The sequence below is a fragment of the Talpa europaea genome, assembly GCF_964194135.1.
Source record: "Talpa europaea genome assembly, chromosome: 10".
NCBI classification, from domain to species: Eukaryota; Metazoa; Chordata; class Mammalia; order Eulipotyphla; family Talpidae; genus Talpa; species Talpa europaea.
The window spans coordinates 16,485,985-16,509,280 of record NC_140077.1 but is presented as its reverse complement, the minus strand read 5'-3'; positions in this window follow the sequence as shown (position 1 = coordinate 16,509,280).

Genomic DNA, 23,296 nt, shown 5'->3' with positions numbered 1-23,296 from the left:
ATTGGCTCTGGTCCTTTCATTAGCACTATTTTTATCACCGTGCTTTAGAAGATTCAAGACTTCATTTGTCTGATCCTCAAAGCTGTTATCTTTTCATATTCTATATAGTTTCATTAATAGCATAGTCTTTTACCAAAATATTTATAAACTGGAACATTTCTACATCATAAATATATTAACATGACTCCACTAACTCCTGCCAAAGCATTTTGTATTTTGGAGGAAAAAAAAAAGTTGATTGCAAACAGAACACAAACAGCAGACTGTTTCCCCCAGTGAGGTCCATCCAGGAACTTTTCCAATGTGAGATTTGAGAACCTGCAAGTATTTTGAGCAAAAGCACCAATTGTTTTTTTATTAATATATTTTATTTTAGCCCCCCCCCCCCCCGGTGGCGCAGCGGTTGAGTGCTGGCCTGTGAAGCCGCCCACAGCCTTTGCAGCACCGGTTCGATCCCTGGCCACCAGTGAGGGTCCCACATGGCGTGCAGACCTCTCCTGGCTCACCCGCTGCTCCCCTCAGCAGTGTATTTGGTCAGTCTACCTGTTCTGTCCCCCACTCTGGCTGTGGTGAATTCTCTTGCCCTCCTGCGCTTCTGACTGTACCCAGTGCTTGTATAAATAAATGAATAAACCTTAAATATATATATATTTCATTTTATATAATTCTTACATCATTTTTCATTTTTGCACAATGTATGCATTTTCATTTTGGTTAAATTCCCCATATGGCTCTGCCCCCCTTATTTTGACCTTAATCCCCCCCCCATAGTGTGTCTCTGGTTTATAGTTGCTTGTTGATTTTGATTTTTTTCTTTATTATAATTAGTCATTTTCTTGGTCCCTTATTTAGGTTTTTTAAATTCATGCTATGAGTGAGAAGAGAAAGGAACAAAGGATATACAATGGAGCAAAGAAAGTTTGTTCAATAAATGGTGCTGGGAAAACTGGGTTGCTACATGCAAAAGAATGAAGCTTGACTCCTACCTCACACCATGCACAAAAACCAACTCAAAATAGATTAAAGAACTAGACATAAGACCTGAAACCATAAAATATATAGAAGGAAATACAGGCAAAACACTACATGACATGCACCTCAAAAATATAGACACATCACCCAAAGCAGTGATAGCGAAGGCAAAACATCAATTTTAATGTGAACTTGGGCTTTTAAAACTGAAAGACTGGTCTGTATGTTTGCCCTTGACTATATAAAATCAATAATACTCCAGACACACTGTACTTGTACAATGACTTGTAACCTGAGAAACCCCTTACTTGGTTTTTAAGCAGTTTTTATTTCTGAGTTTTCACTTCAAGACATAGATAAAATCTCTTCAAAGGTAATAGTCTAATGATGCCAAACAAAAAATTCTATTTCTTTTTGTTGTTGTTATGATACTTAACATTGGCTCCTTCCCTACCCTATTTCCATCCCAATTTACAGTAATTTCTCTATTGCCAGTCACATAGAAATCTCCTCAATGGGAAAATGCATGTAAAGTGCATAAAATTGTGCTTGGAACAAAGTCAATTTTAACAAATATTAGCCATTATTATTTTCATGATAATTATTGTTTTCAGCCATTATTTTGTTACAGCTGGTAAGAGCAGCTTCAGTTAACTTCAACCAATTACACTTTGCATGGCAAACACCATGTTTCCATGTTCTGTCATTACAAATGCAGCTTCCACGGCGTGTATTGTAATTTCTTTGTCCAGTAGAGGGAGCACAGAGTTCCTTATAAAACCCTTCCTTTCTACCTCAAATTGGTCAAATGGAGACAAGGTGCTGTTCTTTGGGGGTAGTACAGTATCAACAGACTGGCTTCACATGGAACTAATGTTTTCTTTTTCTAGCTATGGAATGAAATAAAATCTGGGTCGTGACTCCCAATTACACGAGGCAATGTCTCCTCTCCATTGAATTTGCTGGGAAAAATTAGTTCACCAACAACTGTTCATAATTTCAATAGCAAACTCATTCTGCTTGCATGTAATTTATTCACGCATTTGTTCATTTATAGATGTAGATATTCAACAAAGACATACGTTCCTAAATGTGCGGTTGAAGATATGAGTAATGTTTGAAGGGATAAAAGGTAGATTAAGACAAATAATAAAAGAAAACAAAAATTAGAGATGTGTATATATATATATATATTTGATTGCCAGTTTGAAATCAGCTCCAACATGCTGCTAACAAGCCATTTAATTATCTGACTTCTCAGAGTGATAGTTCATTAGCATATCAATATTATGCATGTCTGTTAATCATTCTTGAGTATACATTCCCCAGAGGACTACACAAGGAGATTTTTAACTTTTCAAAATCATTTTAATTCTTTTCCCCTTCAATTTGCTGAATACCTATGCTTCTCAAAGTGAATTGGTGACCCTAATCACATCTGATCCTTGCAGTGGACCTCAGAGGCTCAATAAGTTCTTGCTGTTAACTGTCCACATATGAGTTGTCCATTGTTGTGTGTAGGGAGGAGGCTGAGAACAGGTAGGTGTTGGATGAACTAACTGGAGTTTAGGGTCTTGATTTTCAAACCCATTTGATATTCACAGCGGATTCTTCACAGCAGGTATCCAGTAAATACTTTCAGCATAACATCTGGCACTGTACTGCCTCACATTATTTCATTGATAGTTTCTAATACTTGCTGATTATCAGTTAAACAGGGAGAAGCAGACATGATAGATATAGTCAAAGAATCTGATTTTAAAAACAAGTAACAATAGCCATTCTAAACTTTGTGGGGATAGTTTTGATTTGCATTTCCTTGATGATTTGTGCTATAGAACATATTCCATTTGCCTGTTAGCCATCAGTATATCTTCTTTAAAATAATGAATTGTCTATTCAGATCATGTACATTTTTAAATTGGGTTGTTTTGATTTGTTGTTGTTCCTGAGATGTATGCATGTTGAGTTGTTAAATATTTTGGATACTAAACTATATGTATGGTTTTCAACATCTTCTCTCATTCAGTAGAATTCTTTTCTGTTTTGGCAAAATTGTGGAGAATATAGATTAATACTCAGCTATAAAAAATATACAGTGCTGCCATTTGGGACAAAATGAATGGACCTAGAGCGTATTGTACTGAGTGAAATAAGTCAGGGGGAAAAAGAAAATTTGTGTAATTTCACTTAAATGTGACAGATAAAGAAACAAATAAATGAGCAAATTAAACTACATAAAACAAAAACTTCCTTCAGAAAATAGATTGGTGGTTACAAAGGGGAAGGGAACCAGGTGGTGGAAAAAGCAGGAATTGGGGCTTCAGTGGTATGGTATTAGCTGTAATCTAACATTTAGTGATGATATAATACTACAAAACTGAAATTTCAATTTAAAAAAAAAGAGTTGATGAAAAATTTCTGGAACTAGACAGTGATGAGGATTGCATGACACTGTCAAAGAACTTAATGGCATTGACTGGTACACTTTAAAATGGTTAAAATTGCTAATTTTGTGTTATGGTTATTTACACAATTTTAAAAAAAAAAGCATTGTCAATAGAGGATCATTTTCATTAGGCCAAAAAACCACCAAAGAGAAGACTAGGTGGATCCCAGAATTAACTGTTAAGAGGACTCCTACTCTGAAGGAGAGAGATGGTCTAAGAAATTTTCATAGATCCTTCCAAACTTAATTTCTGTATTTCTGATATCACAATTAACCAGCATCTTGATTTAGGGTTGCATTTTAAATTTAATTCTACTCAACAGATTTATATCAAAAAGCTATTAAAACATGAACTTAATTATCAAAGAGGTCATAGTCCTTTTGGACCAAGACTATATTCCCATTTAGTACATGTTTAAAAAAGATAAAAACATGAAAACAACCCATTAGGAATTAGGTATTTTTTTTTCATTGATTACTTCACGGAATTCTCCTTAAATTAACTCCTAATATTGATGAGACAAGAGTCCCTACATTAGGCCCTAATCATTCCTGACAACTTTAACAAAAGCCGCCACATCTGTTTTGAAGGACTTTTCATTCAAATGTTCAAAACATGTTGACTATTTGTAGGGTAATGAAAAATGTCAGGCTTTTCTGCCCTCCTGCCATCAGGACAGATGATGGATCCTTGCGGTCCTGAATGCATGCCTGATGGTGGGCACCTGGAGTAGGGTGTGGGCATAGGTAGATGGGATTCACCTGGGCTGAGACTGGGCTTTTAAGGGCGGTGTCACAGGGACGCCAGTAAAAGCCAAAGAGAAGCCAAGAGAGAAGCAAAGAAGCAGAAGAGAGCCCAGATAGAGTGAAGACTTGCTGGGGGCTGGGAGGACTGCCAGCCTCCCAGCCCCCCAGCACCCCTGCCTGCCGTGTACCTGGTAATCCCAATAAAAGCCTGCAAAAGCCACTGAGGGCTCTAGGACTCTCTCCTCCTTTACCTGGTCTGCTGGATCAGAAAACCTGCACTGGTCCAGTCCTGCCCCTTTACACTACTTCTCAATAGCAAATTAGGGCAGACAGTTATTTTTCCTTTATTATACTTTGATCGGAAGTTTTCTTTTCTCTTTTGCAGGATTCATTGTCGGCCACCCAGTTCCCAACCTGAAATCAAGTCTCTGGAGTGAAAAAAATAATAATTTCACATTACCAGGCAAGCATTCACCATTTGCTATTATATTTAATTTTTCTTGTTGATAAGATTCCCTGCTTTAATGATGCAGAGCCTTTGAGGCAATGTATCCGTAGAGTGTGTGTATTGCCCTCTGTGCCTACTCCTGGGGAGAGGCCTTTCCATGAACACAGCAGAGATCATTCCCAAAGTTCACCCTAGGCCATGGTCAGGAGAAGGGCTTTGTTTTTATTTTGTATTGATCTCAGCCTATTGATACTAGGAATGCCTGGTAGTGCTCATCTGGCAGAGGCAAATGTCTTCCAGACATTTTCTTTTAAGTCAATGTTATTAAGATCAGCCTTAGGGTTCTTATTGTGATTGCAAGATGCCCTTCAGCAGTAACCTTCAGGACACTTGGAAAGATGGAGGTTTATTACTTGCAGAATGTGGAAATAACTTAGCACAGCACCTGGAAATCAATGAGGTTATGGGGCATGCGAGTTTGGGGGTTAAAGAGAGAGAGAGTGAGAGAGAGGGAGAGAGGGAGAGGGAGAGAGAGAGAGAGAGAGAGCGCATACTGGTCTGGGGTGCTGTTTTTATTGAGACTGAGGGTGGCTTATTAAGAGTTCATGGGCTTACTCTTTACTGGTCAATTCAAGTCATAAGAGTTGGAATTTAAAGTATAGGAAGAGACACAATAGAGGGATAAAAGGTAGAAGAGACACAAGTCAATCACAAATGACCATTTATCTAAATTAACAGAATCTGCAAAACTAGGAGTTTCAGTGGTGGGAGTTGGGGTGGGGTCAGGCTGGCTCTCATTTAACTCTTTGGCAGGTCATGCATTTGTATTAACATCCTTTGACTTAGTTACCTCAGTTGAACAAGATGCCTCAACCACCAAAAAGTGAACTCTGGAAGCTTATAATACATTTTATTTTCAGTCTTGCCTGTAACTTTTACTGGGAGACCTGAGCTAGAATGAATCAGACAGAATCTGTTTCATTTAACTTTATTTCTTTTGCTCTCTACTTCACTCACTAGCTTTTTCTATTTCTCATGGAAAATTACTGCAATTTGAATACTGTTGATAACAATATAAACACAATGTTATATAATTCTAAAAATCCTTGCATTCTCCAATAAGGCATTTTTTTAGTTTATTAGAAAAGAGCCAAAATACATATCTAGAAGGAAGATAATTAAATCTAGCTTTTGTTTCTCAGTACTTTGTGCCGATACCTGTTCATTTCCTACGATATGTGTGTGTTGAGGTGCTTAGCGACAGGTGGACTTTACCAATGGGCTTCAGGTTGTCTCCTAAGATTTCTATGTCACCTCAAGAAGCTTAACCGTCAGTCTCAACTTGGTTATAGGCAAACATTGACATGTCCTTATGCAGTGGAACACTCAAAATTTACTCCTACTCACTACTGTACTACTCACATGAAACTGTTCCTTCTCCCCAGTAGAGCATTTATATACTCTTTCCACTAGATCACATGAGAAGTGAGTAATGGATAGCAATTTCTGTCAAATTTACAGAAGAATTAATCAACCTGAGCAATAAAGGAACAGTAGGACATGAAGTGAACAGATTAGAGAAACACATAACGTGAGGCTGATCTCCTAGCTCTGAACAGCACGACAGTATCATGTGCTGTGGGATATTTGTTCTCATTGGTTGGTGTCTACATCATATAAGTGGTTAAATATTTGTTTTCTAATTCTTTTCTCAGTCCCCTTTCATTTATTTTTTCAAGTTTGATTGAGATATACTTGATAAATAACATTACAAAAATTTAGAGGTACAACATGATTTTATATCTATCTTTATGTAAAAAAAAATGATGATCACAATGAGTTTAGCTAATATCCATCGACTCTAAAAATATATAAATATATATATAAATACATGCTCTGAAAATTTTAAAATCTATCCTCAGTATATAATATATATAATTATATATTATATTATATTATATTCAATATATAATATATATATATATTCAATATATAATACGGTATTGTTAACTATAATTATGTGAAGTACATTAAATTCCCAGAACTATTTTATTTTGTAACCATGAGCTTGTACCTTTTGACTACCACTACTTTTTTCCCCAGTCCCACCCATGCTGCCTCTGGTAACCACTAATCTATTCTTTCTGTCTTTAATTTCAGAGGTTTTTCTTAGAGTCTACATACTGCATTTGCTTTTCTGTGTCTGAGATATTTATTTAGCATAATGATCTCAAGGTTAAACCATGTTGTTCACAAATGGTAGAATTTCTTTTTTTTTAAATCACTAAATAGCATTCCATTATGTAGATATACAGAGTTTCCATTAACATTTTTCAGTGTATACTTCAGTTGTTTTCCAGTCTTTTTCATATAAATAATGCTGCTGTGACCATGGGAATACAAGTATATGTTCAAGGAAGTAATTTTATTTCCTTTGGATCTATACCCATGTGATTTCTGGATCACATGTCAGTTCTATTTTTATTTTTTGAGGAATTTCCATACTGTTTTCTGCAGTGATTTTAGAAATTTACATCCTCCCTAACAGTGTACAGTGTTGCTTTTTCTCCATTTTGAAAGAAAAAGCTGGGAATCAAGAATATGTTCCCTAGCCAATCTTCCCTTTAGAACTGAAGGAGAGGTAAGGATTTCCCCAAAAAAGCAAAAGCTTAGGGAGCTTATCACAACTGAGGCTGCCTTATAAGAAATTCTAAAGGACATTCTTCACAGGGAGAGCAAATGATGCTAAGTTATGCCATAAAAACACATATATAGATTTGTAAAACTCACTGGTAATGGTTAATATATAGTCATAGTCAGCTTCTCTAGTATTGAAATGCTACTGTGTAATTTATTTACAACTCTACAAGTTAAAAAAATAGATGTACTAAAATAACTATGATTACAATAATTTGTTATTGGTTAAATATTTTGAGTGTCGCCTTAGCTACTCTGGCTTTGTGAAATGTTGCTCACCATTTCATCATCTTCAACAGACACATGAAACCTTTCTGAGCAAAGCTGAGCAACTGGGGTTCAAACTCTCTCTGCTGATTACTTAGCTATGAAGCTGAGGACAAGTCAGTTCTCTCTCTCTCTGTGGTCTAGTTTTCTAATCTGAAGTAGGAGGGTTGGGGTAAGATAGCACTGAGTGTTTCACCTGGTCAAAAGAAGTGTTTCTCTGGTTATGTGTTTATTAAATACAAAAATACAGGGTTCTGGTCAAATTATAGAGACTCATGGTGGAAAGTGATGGACTCTGCTTGGAAGATAGCTCATCTGTATAAAATCATTAATCAACTTGAACAACTATTAATTGAAATAATCTTTAGTGTTAGACACTGAGTTAGGTGCTGGAATATAATAGTGAGAAGAATCATCAGTGAACCACATTTATGTGAGATTAAAATTTACTATAGTTACTATACTCTGAAAGAGAGTGTGTTCCTTGGGAGCAAACAAATCTGCTTTTGAATTCCAGGCCTCCCTCTTACTGTCATTACACCTTGGTACCAATAGGTTTATATGGGGTTATTCAGTGTGGGGGAATAAGTTTCTGTACTATGACTGTAATAAGAGACTTTTTCATTTGTGTATTACAGAGAAACTTTTCCAGAAAGGAATTTTAATTACTAGTCTCTTCCTCATGGGGAGGAATCACCTATTACTGCTAGTAAATTGGTAATTGTATTACACCTACAACCAGGGATATGTTAGTTAAATGTATTCCAGACATATGAATTTACTAACATTTCAGTATGTTAATTTAAGCATGTTTTACAAGTAGCATTAGGAAAGATGGTGTACGAGAGTGTTATAGAAAAACAGGAGAAAGAAGGAGGTCTGCTTGTGAGCAGGTGGTATGAGTAGGTATAAAGTAGAATGAGATTAGTACAAATATTCTATAATGAACAAATAAGAACAATAATGAACAAATAAGCCTCTAAATTATATATGAACCAGGCAGTTTTATTATTTGGTAAAATAACTTTTCCATTTGAATTTTTTCTTTCTTGGCATTAGTAACTAAATTGTTCATTGCTTCAGTAGTAAACTATAGCAGGAAACAGTGATCCCAGAATTTCTATAATCCATGATTGAAGGAGTCAGTTTAATCAAAAGTAGGTGACCCATGCTCTGCTCTAGCCCAACTCTTAGTATTTATCTCTCCCGAGGAAATGGGCTGGAGAAGGTGCAGGAGGAGTGGGGGACAAGTAGAGAAGAAGAAAAAGCATTTTTATGTTCTAAGATATTACGCATGAATATGTAAGAGAAAGAGAAAATGAAATAGAGGAAAGAGAGAGAAGAGAGGTAGGGACTGTTTTGATTATTATACATCTGTAATATTTTAAATCAGGTCTTCATTTTTGTTCTTTCTTGGAGTTGATTTGGCTATTGGTGGTCGTTTGTGATACCATATGAATTTCAAAATTGTTATTTCTATTTCTAAAGAAAATGCTCTGAAATTTTGACAGGAGTTACACTAAACCTATTGCTCTAGGTAGTATAGATATTCTAACAATATTGAAAGGTTGTCTTTCAATCCATAAACACTGGATATCTTTCTGTTTATTTGTATCTTGGGTAACTTAATAATCCAGCATTGATGTTTTGTATTTATCAATATATAGACCTTTCACTTCCTTGGTCAAGTTCATTCCTAACTACTTTTCTTGATGCTATTTTAAATGACTTTGTTTTCCTGATTTCCTTCAAATAGCTTATTGTTAGTGTATAAAACTGTAATTTGTTTTTTAAAGATTTATTTATTTATGCATACAAGAACTGGGGTGTAACCCAGAGGTGTGGGGGGTGAGAGGATTCACCAGAGAGAGTGGGGGGGTGGAACAGGCAGATCTACTGAAATATTCTTCTGAGGAGAACAGTGGGAGAGACAAGAGAGGTCTGCTGTGCCATGTGATTAGCTCCCAGGCCTGCCAAGATCGAACTCATGCTGCAGTGGCTGGCAATAGCTTGATAGCGCTGTCTTCAACCTCTGCACCACCAGGGAGGCCCCCTGTAATTTATTTTTTTATGTTTATTTTATATCCTGTTACCCTACTGAATTAATTTATTATTTCTAATAGCTTTGGGATGAGTATTTCACATTTTCTATATATATGATCTTATTGTCTGCAAGCAGGGACATTTTTACTTCTCCTAGATGTCTGTTATTTATTTCTTTTAATTGCTCTGTCTAGGTCTTCTAATACAATGTTGAGTAGAAGTGGTAAAAGTGGACACCTTTGTTTTCTTCCTGATATTAGAAGAAAAGCTTTCATTATTTTAAAGTTCACATTAACTATTAATGATGTTAGCTTTGGGCTTTTCATATATATCATCTATTATTTTGAGGTGACTTACTTGTAATCCTCATTTGTTGACAGCTTTTATCATGATGGTCTGTTCAATTTTGTCAAGTACCTTTTCAGCATCTGTTGAGATAATCATGCGACTTTTCACCTTTATTCTGCTAATGTGGTATATATCACATTGCTTATTTTTGTATGTTAAACCATCTTTGCATCCCACTTGGTCATGGTTTTGTGATTCTTTCAATATTCTGTTAGATTCAGTACACTATTATTACCTTTGTTGAGGACTTTTTTGCATATATTGTCATCAGGGATTTGGGCTTGCAGTTTTCTTGTCTGGCTTTTCATCAAGGTAATGCTGTCTTAAAACTGAGTTTAGAGGTGCCTCTTCTCTTCAGTTTGAGCAAGAACCATGTTAATTTTTCTTTAAATGGTTGAATTCACAAGTAAAACCATCTGATCATTTTTTTTCCTTCTTGGGATTATTGGTTCTTTACTGATTTAATCAATTTCTTTTTTTTCCTCAAGAAGTTCAAATAGAGAAATAGTGCCTGAGGTTATATAAATATGCATGGAGATGAAATCCCAACTGAGCATTAAAGAAGCATTTTGAAATTAAAAACTGGTCCATGTTTAGAAGACTGGCTAAGGGGAAGTCTAGCATTGTCCTCTGTCCACAGCACACATAGACATACCTGTTCCCTTTTTCACATAAAAAAAGTTGACTTTTTGATTTTTTATATTTTATTTCATTTTATATAATTCTTATCATTTTTCATTTTTGCACAATGCATGCATTTTCATTTTGGTTATATTCCCCATACAATTCCCACCCCCCCATTTTGGCCTCAATCCCTCCTTCCCCCCACCCCCCGCATAGTGTGTCTTTGGTTTATAGTTACTTGTTGATTTTGATTTTTTCTTTATTATAATTAGTCTTTTTCCTGGTCCCTTATTTAGGTTTTCTAAATTCCTGCTATGAGTGAGGCCATCCGGTATTTTTCTTGACTTTTTCCCTCTTGCTCTGGGCTGTCTCCTCCAGTTAATCCTCGAGGCACACAGGTGTCTTGTACAAAGTCGCTGCTGTCTCCCTTTCCTAGAGCAGTCACTGACTCAAGATCATAACACAGACATACACCCCTGCAGGTGCTTTCGGGTTTGGAAAAGTCTGCACTCATCCCAACTGGGAACATCTATTTCTGCTCCCTTTAAAGCTGATATGAGAAAATGAGACAATGCCTTGTCTGTCTGAAAGGGGTCTCCATGATTTTCTCCCAAAAGGCAGAAAAATGGGTCCTACAAGTCAGGTGTGAGCAACATGATAATCTGGAAAGTGTTCCTCCTTTCCACTACTATTATAGAAGAAGTAAAAATCACACTCTGAGTGGCTTTTTCAAGTCCACACAGGCAGAAGGTAGATCTGGAATCAGAACTGTTTGACTTAAAACCCTACTCTGTTTATTTTCCATTGCGTCATTCTTAAAGTCATCAGAGAAATACCTGATGTAGGTCCAAGCCCCTAATCTGCATGTGCATAAAAACAGAATTTCAATTCAAAAGTGTACACATCTAGTGTCAGACTGAGCATGCACCTTTGCCTCCAAAGACCCCATGACTTGTCACTGGCACGTAGAAGTCTCACTTGAACATCATCTGATGGTGATAACATAACTGCATGAAACTGGCCATAATCTCTCACCCCACCTGCACTGAACGGCCAAGGTCCTGTCAGTGGGGCTGGCAACAGAGGGGCCAGTGCTTCGACTGTCTTGATACACAAGCAGTTAGCTTGGGGCCTCACTGAGGAGTCCTGACATGCTTGCTGGTCCCTGGTTAAATGCTGCTCCATGCAGGTTGTGGATATCAGTGCAAGTGGTGGGCAGTGCCAGAGAAAAATAAACTATATTTATTGTACCATTAAACATCAAAAGATTGTCATGGAAGGGGCTTGAAGGTCAAAATTGAATGGAAAGTGGGGGGAGAGAGATTTCGTCAGCTACTCGAGAGGCAGTCAGCACAGGCTCTGGATTTAGATTGCCTGGACTAAAATTGTACCTTTGCCACTGTTTTAGATAGATTGCCCAGGAATCAGGCCTTGGTAGATGGGTATTACTGCACATTGAATCAAAATGTGTGGAGGAGTGAAAGAATGGGGAGAAGCAGGAGAGGAATAGATATGTTGCGGCACAACAAAGTGACCCCTGGGTTGCTCTGGAGTTAGAATGACTTACTGGAATCACGACATGAAGCAGAGGTGCCAAGTCTTCCTAGCCCTCTACTAATCAGTCACTAGACATGAAGCATATCTGTGCATGAGGCAGTCTCTTTCTAGCTGAAGGAAATTCCCAGGAAGTTCTCAGCTGGTCTCCGCTAGCTGCCAACACTTCCAGCAACTGGAGAATGAGAGCCTCCTTCTGAAGGAGGGATCTTAGGGGGTGCACATTGCGCTTCTCCATCTGTGCCACTCAAATCCAGTGATTTTGTGTAGCTTGGGGAATGGCATAGTTAGGATTTACTAGGGAAACTCACATGGGAAAGTTTAGTGGGATAAGCCAGAGCTCCTGCTGCTGCAGGTGAACTTGAAGCCACAACCGACACCATGTCTCTTCCCTCCCATCTATTCCTATTCAGATACACTTCCAGAGGTATAGGACTGCTTAGGTGGTGTCACCCATCTTCGTCATCTCTGAGGGGTCTGTTTCCTGGTCACCATGCCTTCTTTAAGCCAGGATTCTGCTGTTTTGTATTTACTCTCAAAATTAGCAAGATACACTGTAGTTAGTACAAGATATACTCCTTCCTGTTCATGGTGTCTACCAGCTACCTGATCCATGGCCCGGATCCATCACCCCTCCTCTCTCCCTCTTCCCTGCTGATCTCTTGGTATGAGAAGGCCAAAACAACAGAAATGACTTGACTCTTATTACAATCTTTCTCTCTGATCCTAAGTGGGAACATTTCTCTCCGGGAACTAGGATCTTGAAATCTGCTAAGTGCAGAGCTATGAGGAGAAGAAGCATCCGTTCTCCAAATGTGCCACTTAGGATAATGGTAAGCAGCACCTTTATCTTCACAACCTTGATTCCGAGGTCATCACATTCTACTTATTGCAGATAGGGAACTATACAATGGTTGATTTTATGTGTATTGTGCACATAATGTTTTATCTCGAAGTAGGTACTTCAGCTATGTTTTTAAAACACATTCCAGAAGCTTCTGGATGGGATGGGATGTGATAGAGCCAGTGAATCCAGTCATGTGCCAACTGCCACATCTTCTCTATAAAGTGGTATTGTTGACTTGATGTGATGTTATGTTGGGCCCTTTGTCAATGAATGAAATATTCTGTAATCTCAAGGTCAAGGCACTGAGCCCCTGAGAGCAGGAAGTACAAATAAATACTCAGCTTATGTATTTATCGTGGCCAAGATGAATCCTCATGCTTTCTACAGTGACAAAGGTCCAGTGTAACCCATTTGTCATCCAGGCTCTGGTTGGTCTTCTTGGGGAGTGAGGCAATCCTGGAGGTTCAGTGGTGCCCTCTATTGATGGAGGTTTTGACATTTGCATGGAAGTAAGTAAATCAGCATTGGTGAGTGAAATCCATTCAGTTGGGAACACACACAGCCTCCATTTCTACCACCAAGTTTTCTGTGTTGCGAATCCATCACGCAGGTAAAGAGTAGAAAATTACTGACTGAGTGATGTTAACTGACCAAGTCATTCTCTGCTTGATTGTTTAGTGCTTCATCTGTCATAGATGTTCTCTGGTTGCTCTTGGCGTTAACATGTGACATCATGATCTTTATACTTCATGTCTGTGGTCATGGGTCTACACACTTTCTTCTTACTTGAATTCATTGTTCTCAACATATCAGTTTTTCTTCAGAGCCCTGAGCTGTATTCAAGGTATTTGTCACTGAATCTGTGTATGTTCTTTCTTTAGGCTCCTTGTCTGTCCATACAAAGAGGATGAAGTTGTTCTGGTGAAGGCTTTGTCACAGGCAGTATTTCCTCTCTCTGCTGCCTTTTTACTAATTTTTTTTTAATTTTTATATCATTGTTTATTTTTAAACAATATTTGCTTTCCCCCACCCCTCAGGTGTAGTCCCCATCGAATTTCCTTCACCAATGCACCTGTGCACCATCACCTCAGTCCCCTGTGCTCCTCCCTCCCTCTGATCTTTCTCTCTGCTGCCTTTTAAATGTCACTGCTGAGTGTGGCTACATCAGCAGTCCACTTTAGTTTTCACTCAGAGATTGAAAAAAAACTTTCTGTGAACAAAACGGCTTTGTTCCTCTTCTAAAATCTTCCCATAATTCACTCCACCATGTAACAGTAGGGGTGACCTAACACAGAGGAACCCATTTAACATTGGTGGTTGATATGGGGTCTGGATCACCTATGTACAACTTACTTGTGCTCTGTCCCAGATGTAATGCCAGTATCTTATAACTTGATGGGTGTGATCGAACCAAACTCATGATGAGTAATTACAGACAGATGAACTCCTATTTGTCAGGATCTCTGTAGCTATTAAGGTCTTGTAACTCAACAGGGGCTATTGGCACTCCACAGTCCTTTGTTGGGAGTTTCCTGTTGGAGCTTCCCCTAAATGGCATCTAACATTTTCCCCACTATAGAAATCTCTAACACTATAGAATCTGCAGTATTGATGGCCAAAATGTCAGAATTATCTATGTGAGAGCCAAAACCTGTTGGAAAGTCCTATCTTACTTTGGACCTGTCAAAGTTGGTAGTCTTTTGTATAACTTAGAAATTGAGTCAGATCAGTATTTCCAAATATGAAATATGCCACCTCATGAATCTGAGGAGGTTTTGCTCTATTAGCCATGCTCTCTTAGCTATCTTTATAGAGTTCTGAGAGTTAGACCATATAGCTGCTGACCTCGATGCTCTTGTTATAGCCTGAATTGCATTTCCCCTAAATCCATATATTTCAGACTGAACCAGCAATGTGACTCTATTTGAAGTAAAACCTTTAAGGAGGGAGTTAAGGTTGAATGAGATCATGAGGGTTGACCCCAAAATGATAGGACTGGAATTCTTATAAGAGAGGAAGAGACATAAGGAGTGTGTGTGTACACTGAGAAGATGACTGTATACAAGCCAGAAGAAGATATCTCACCAGACACCAACCCTGTCAGCACCTAGAGATTGGAATTCCAATCTCCAAAAATGTGGAAAAATAAATTTCTATTGTTTTATCACCCAAGAAATGGTAATCTGTTATAGTAGTTTCTACAGATAAATGTTCTCATTATAATTGTGCCCATCTTGCTTTTGGTGAAGGTTCTACCAGCTGACCTCTGCTATTGCTGTTACTGAGCCCAGCATCTTCCACTATAAGCCCTGGCCTGCAGAATGCATCCACCACTGAACTTGTCAGTGATGCCAGGATTCCTGTCTCTGGCACCTTCCTTATCACTCATATGGACTACCTTTTGGCAGCTCTGATGAAGTACTCCACTGGTCTAACATCCCACTTTAAGTATACATCCATGACAGCATATTCATTCACTTAGTCTTTTGATTATTTTATCCACCACCTACCCAGATAGTTATGGAAATTCTATGTCACTTTCTAAATATTCTAGGAATCACCCTAGCACATGTTAACTCTGTCTCTTAGGATCATTGTCAACTATTAAATCCTATATCACAGGAGCATATTCACACATTAACTCCATTTTCCATGTCTGGGTTGTGCCCTATTACTCTGGCATCCTCAGAATCCAGTCTCTAGACATAACTTGATAAAAGTTCAGAATCAAACTCTCTACCCAGAATGTAAGAGAAAGGGGCTGGTGTAAGTTTTCAGATGTGGAAAATGGTTTGTCTTTTAACCACTCCTTTTTTGCATCTATGTTCCCTCCCCTGTTTTTCTCCTCCTTTAGGAAAGTGCTAAAACTCTTTTATTTTTGTGACAGGCAGTAAAAAGGGCATGTGTTTCTGCAGGACATGGCTGAGATTCACTGACATTGAGCAGAAATTGGATAATCCATTTACTATTCATAGGCCTGCTCAACATAATAGATGTTTCTTTTGCTTTTACTTTAAAAAAAATAAGCCACACAATAAAACTATTTAATTAATGGCATATGCAATTCTTAAGCAAAGATTTACTGGCTTTATGGGCTTAGCAAATTCTTTTAGCTACTTCCTCCCTGATGCTGTCAAGCCTGTTTCTTTATATTCACTGGTCCTCTAAAAATCAACCAAGTATTAGGATTAGTTTTGAAGCAGCTTAGTTCCATCTACATAATGAATTAGTACTTAGTGCTAAGAAGAAATGAGTGATCGAGTCATAAGAAATTTATATTATTAAGTGAAAGCCTATATCTTTCACTTTTCAGAAATCTTTTCAGAAAGATCTGATAAGGTTATATAATGTATGCTGGAAAACACAGGTCTTTGGTGAAAGTGAAAAAAATAACAGTGGTTGCCATAGATTAGGGGGTGGTGGGAGATGGAAGGTTAAATAGAGCATAGAGGATTTTCAGGGCAGTTGAAGTTCTCTGCTTGATACCATAATCTCAAAAGCATTTCATTGTATATTTGTCTAAATCCATAGACTATAAGAGTATAGACTATAATACAAAGTATGAACTTGGGAGGATTTTGACATGTCAGTGTGGATTCCTGAGTTGAACAAATGCACGGTCTGGTGGAGTGTACTGATAATAAGGGGTGTTGTATGTGTTCTGTCAGGCCATCTATGAACAATACAACTGTGAATCTAAAATTGTTCTAAAAAACAAACTGACATTATTTGGTTTTAGCATTATTTTTAAATCCTCCAAAGATACTATCCTTCATCTACATTTTTATCAGCACTGGAGCAGACCAGCCCCGCCTGGTTCAGAGGTATACTCACCTTTCTTCCAGGGCTGCATCTCTTACCATCTTAGAACAAAACCCCATAGGCTTGATGATCTTGTCTCACAAATACACCTAGGTTAATCTGATCCACTCTAAGCTATTCTCTACGTTTTCTGATAAATTGTCAAACCAAGTAACCATGGAGGACTGTGGGCAATTTTAATGTTTTAAAGAGAATGAGAGAAAAATATATGCCTGAAATGAATGAAAAATAGATGAGATGCAACAATAAATCAGAAAGACTGAACTGCCCCAACTAATTCTGTCAGAAAGGAGTAAACAACCGCAGAGGCTTGATTCAGACTATTACCTTTAATGCTTTAGAAGAAAGATAGAAAAGGGAAAATTACTAAGTAATACATGTGAATTTCACACTTCACACTTGTCACTTAACACAGCTTCTGCCTTGCTCCTATCATCCTGCACGGCCACAACATCTGATCTATAGATAGAGGTAGGAGTAGAGAAATTAATGCAATGAGACATAAATAAATGCATATTTTCTAAAAGGCAGATTCAAAAGCAAATGTACAGAAAACAATTTTAGCCAGAAGGCCCAGCCAAGAGGCAACCACAGAGTGAGAAAAGGAAAGTTTGAGTCCTTGGACCCTGAATTTGATGCTTACATCCATTCATTCCTTTCAAGTATTAATAATTTATTAATGTCAAGTATTGTCCTAGGTGATGAAAAATACAAGTGTAAACTAATCTCTATGATCCATGTGCTGACCCACTGGTGAATTCAAAATGTCACATTTACATAAAATACCAAATTTCAATATTTTGTACCTCTAGCTGGTTGAATTGCAGGCAGCCTAGTTTTCCCACGGAAACCCTATATTTTTTCCTGTAAATATCTCTGGGATGGAGTGGCCTTGGGGATCGTGTGCCATTATGAAGCCTGTTTCCTTGGAGGATGAGGCAACTATCAAATCATACAATATTTCTCATGACATGCCAAAGAATCTGGAATACTTAGGTAAGGAGACCCACTGAAGGATTTTAACCTACAACAATAACCCAGACAGATTTATGTTAATTTAAGAATTCATCACTCATGTTCTGACATTTACCAGCACTAAATAAAATTGTGAGTTGGGGTCCTCTTTTAATTTGGGATGATTTAGAGTCCTGAAGAGACAGTGCAATTCCTCCAGCATATCATTTAACAGTGTCTTCGAGGGAGCTATTTCTTCTTTTTTTTTTTAAAGATTTATTTATTTATACAAGAACTGGGGTTCTTGACATCTCTTAACACAAGAATATGTTGCATCAAATTAGGTGGTTAAGAGAAATTATTTCATGTATTTACTTCTAAGATTGGAGACTGTCCCAAGTTGCTCCCTAACAAAATAAGCAGTGGAAAACTGCTGATTATATTGTTTGTGGCTGATGATCAGGATATATTGGGGGGGGGGGGGCTTTCATTAATGGCAACCGTTCCACCAGCTGACAGTACTGGTCACTATGTTAGCTGATGAAAATCACAATCTTTTCTCAAAAACATTGTAATTGAAGTAGACCGGTTTCATGCAACCTCTACCCTGCATAAAGCTCTCTAATTATCCCAGCTCCATTCCAAAAAGGATTTGCCATTGACTCAAGTTTAGTCCAATTCTGAAAATAGTGCAAGAAATTAAAATCTTAAGTAGAGTTTTATAAAGTGTGACTGATCTTTTACTGAGAACATGAAACAAAATAAACTGATCAAAGCAGCTATTGCAAATGCCACAAGTTGCTGAAACAGTGGTTTTGGGTTTTGATTGAACTGCAGGTCACTTGGGTAGCCCAGGCCAGGAAAGCAAATCACTTAAATATTACAATACTCTCAGCATCCAGAAACCAGCACCCTACTTTACATATAAATCTATTAAATTTGAAGTTTTCTAAGATGTGTCAGTTCCCTCGAAGACACTGTTACATGATATGCTGGAGGGATTGCACTGTCTCTTCAGGACTCTAAACATCCCAAATTAAAAGAGGACCCCAACTCACAATTTTATTTAGTGAACATTTAGTTCACAAGCAATTAAAGCAAATGATGAAACCAAAGTTCTCTTCCTGAGAGAAGATTGTGTGGCTTGCCTTTTCAAGCAAGTATATGGGAGATGTCTTGGAAAGAAAAAAGAATAAAAATGATCAAGAAATCCTGAATCTACAGGGAGGAGGAATAGAATGAGGAAACATGTTAAGTGCATAAATACAGTCCAGGAGCCTGGGTTAAAGGACTAAATGGCTATCTAACAGGCCATATTCTGCAGAGGTTGGCAAAAATAAGGTGCCTGTATGAATTAAAGTTTGGGGTGTGGGTGTTAATTTTAAGGATGAGGGTGTGCAGAAAATAACCAGTTCTCTATTTCTGAATGTTGAGCCTAGCAGGCCTTCCCTCTAATATGGCCCTGACACGGAAACACCACCATTAATTGACACCAACACAGTAGTTCAAGTCTCATTGAATCAGGATGATTCTTTAATGGGGAATTTTGTGTATGCATGGTTATACCGTCCCTAGAGTCCTCAGATGAAACCTTGTGCACCTGGGGCTTATGGTTTTCTGCTCTACTTTGCAATTTGATAGCCTCTTACCTAAGAGTAGATGTTGATATGTTCTAGTTATTTTTATATCAAACAAAGATCTGATAATTTCTTTGAACATAGTAGGGACACAGGTTGTATCTGTAAAACTGAATGAGGATGAGGAAATAAAACCAGGTTCTCACAAAGTCTACACAATGAGAGGACCCTCAAATTGTTTGCCACCAGTAGATGCTACAGCAAAATTTTCTTTTGGAACACCTGCATTCTACTTGCCTTCATCCCTAAGCCCAGAAACCTCTTTAATATGTACTTCATTTCTATTTACGATAGTGTAATAATCAAGCTGTGATTACCTAGTCCTAAACATCAGTTCATCTGACAGATGTGTGATCCATTCCAATCATCCTAACTCTTTATTCAGATGTTCCTAAACTATTTCATTCTTCTTAATTACAGAGTCTCAAAGGGCTACACCTGTGAGGAGAAGCAATCCACAAATCTATAAAATTTAAAGAGATCTACGTTCCCTGGGGTTTTCTCCCCAAATGTTAAGAAATGTAACTGATTATTTTAACAAGCAGAATTTCCTCCCCCTCAAGTCATGACCTGGTTCTATCAGATAAATTCAAAGCTTCTGGGCAAGCACCTCAAGGCCATATCTTTTTTTTTTTTTTTCCTCTTACAAGTTTTTGGCTGCTCGCCTTTGAACTGCACACTGGCAGACTTCATCCTTTAAAAGTTTAATAACCTGAAAACCACCAAACACCTAGAATACTTGAAGTTCTCAGCCCTAGAGCTTGAGGATGGATGGAGGTAGAAATCTAATGCACTTGACCTGCCCACCTCCTGCTCACAGCCCAAGCCTCTCATTACCCCACTCAAATCCTTGCTGAGGCCAGAAGTAGGGACATTAGCTTATGGGCAAAAAGTCTAGAATAGCAATCAGACTTCTAGGTTAGAGGTCCTTCTAGGTTAGAGGTCCTAGGGAAAGTGTGGTTCCCATACTCAGACTAGCAGCATCAGCATCAACATCGCTCACCTGGGAATTTGTTAGAATTCTTGCCACCCGGTCCAGACCTCCTAATCAGAACTTGTGGGATACAATCTAGCAATTGTTGTGTTCCAGGTGATTCTGATTGTGGCTTACTTAAGGGCCAGTGTAGTGGGGAATTGGATCAATAGTATTTGGCAGTAAGCCCTCAGGAGGAGGAGCAATAACCTCAGTCTCCAGGCTTTCGGGATGTGGTGAGTTTGTTTCAAAGGTACAGTTCAGCTTGGAGGTTCCTGGTGATTGACGGTCACTCCGCATTTGGAAGGACACAGTGTTCCCTTCCTCATGGTCCCAGGAAGCTGAAGAAGGTCAGACTTCAAATTATGAGATGGTAAAGTCTAACTGGCAAAAGGAGGACTGGACACCCCAGAAATAGCTTTGTCCTTTTAGATTTGACTGTCCCCACTCAGCTATTCTTCTCTTCTTTTTTATTGTATCTGGTAAATTTTGCTTTTCAATGTTGCTTTTATCAAGAGTGATTCAAAATAAGGATTTATGAGGTCCTACTCTTGCAAGTTACACAGCAAAATTAGATATCAAAAAACGTAAGGGTCAACACTAGCCTCTTGTCCAATTTTAAAACATGCACACAAGAGATCACTGACTGTGTGCACCTATTTCAGGGAAGCTTCTTTGGGGTTCGAGAGAAGGAGCATCAATCAGCATCTTTTTCCACCCCGCAAGGTGCTGGCATAGATGCCTCCTGCCGCGCAGGGTGTTTACTTGGAAGACTCGCAGCCATTTGTCTTCTTTTAATCCAAGCCTTTAAGCTCATTAGAGGAGAGCATTCTCAGAAGAAAATGTTCAGCATGCCTATGTGAAATGCACTTACTCGCGTAGGTTTTATTTTACTTTCACAGATTTAAAATTTCACGTAACTAAGTTTAAAGTGGGATTCAACTTAGTTAACATATAGTAAAGGGAGACAGGGCATATGGGCACATGATTGAGGGATTGGAGAAAATTTTTTCTGGAAAGCTACTTTCTATATGGGGAGCCACACCATAATGCTATGTATAAATACAAGGAACATTGGAGTTCAAGTTGACCCTGTTTTCTGTTAGGATGCAGGGCATTTACATTTGAATCTCTCTGTCCATACAGTCTGACCTAAAAATCCATACTTCTCTAGATTTACTTTTGTCACTAGCAAATCAGGCCACCAGCTCATGACCACTTTAATGGATGATTAGAATGATGAAACAATACAAGCTATTTGATCACTATAAAAGTGTTGTCATGTAAAAAGTTACAGGCCATCCCATATCACCTTTTTGCCTGTTCAGCTCCAGTTTCCACTCTTAGGTTGAACTAGTTTGATTGAGAGACTGTTGCCAGCAGCTGAGATGGGTGTGATTTGGGGTTTTATAATGAGCACATTTCCAGTAAAGTTTGATTTATTTTTATTGAAGTATAGTGGATATAAAAAATTAGACTCGGGCCTAAAACAAATCCACTACTTGTTTATATTGTGAAAAGATCTGCACTAAGTCTGGTTACCATCCATGATCACACATAGTTACAATCTTTTTTTTCTTTTTCCGTGGGCTGATAACTTTTAAGGTCTACCCTCAGCAACTTTCAAATATGCAAGAGAGTATAATTAACTACAGATGCTGTGCTGGGCAATGTAGCTTCATGCCTTATTTTTAAACAAATTTTCTACCTTTTGATTCCCCCTTTTTGCCATCCCCGGACTCCTGCCTCTGGCAGCCACAGATCTGTTTATAAATTAGCTCAGTTTTTTTTTTTTTTTTCTGTTTTGTTTTACAGTCCTTTTGGATCACAACCCAGGTGAATCTGAAACTGGCGCTCACAAGGAGAGACCGAAGGCAAAGGCAGCCCACACTATGTAGGTAGGTGGCACATTTAATAACTAAAGGAAATCACATTGAGCAATTTTTGTCCAATTTTCGTCTTGGGCAGACAAGAAGTTTCTCGCATCCACCCTCAAATCTTAAGTGCTCATATAAAGGCTTTAACTGAGGTTAACCTCATGAACCATTCAAGTGGCTTAAGTGTTACATTTTATCCTGGGGATATGTCCTTGGCACTTTCTGGCAATGGAGAGCAGGGAAGATAAGAGGAACCAATATTCCCCAAAGGTGATGGTGGTGAGTCGCCCCTAAATGCCCAGGTCTGGTTTGCAGGTTGACAGCAACTCCTGTTTTTTTTTTTTTTTTTTTTGATCGCCTTTCCCAACACATCCATTTGTAAGTGAGATATGATGGTGTTGTTCTGTGTGACTGAATTCACTTAATATAGTCACCTGACTCAAATTGCATCCACGTTGTCACAAATGACAAATTTTATTTTCTTCTATTAATAGCTGAAATAATATGTCTATAAATTTATCTCGGTTATTGTAACACGCTTCAATGAACATGAGGTTGTGATAGCTTTTCGAGTTATGTTTTCATTTCTGTTGATTAAATACTTGGAAGTGGAATGGTTGGATCATGGGTTGGTTTTGCTTTTTGAGGACTCTCCATGCTATTATCCATAGTGGCTCACCAATTTCATCGCCGTCAATGGTGTATGGCGTTCCCTGCTCTCCACATCTTTGCCAGCACTTACTACCTCTTGTCTTTTCGATGACAACATCCCAGCAGGTGTGCAGTGTTATCTCCTTGTGGTTTTGATTGGCGTCTCCCCAATGATCAGTGATGTTGAGCACCTGTTCATGAACCTACCCTCTCTCTTTAGCAAACTGTTTTTATCTGCCTATGTTTGAATCAGTTTGGTGACTTTGCTATTGAAATTCATGAGTTCTTGCTGTATTTTGGGTATTAGCTCCTTATCAGATACATGGTTTGTAAGTATGTTCTCCTATTTGGTAGTTTGCCTTTTCATTTTGTTGATGGAAATTTCC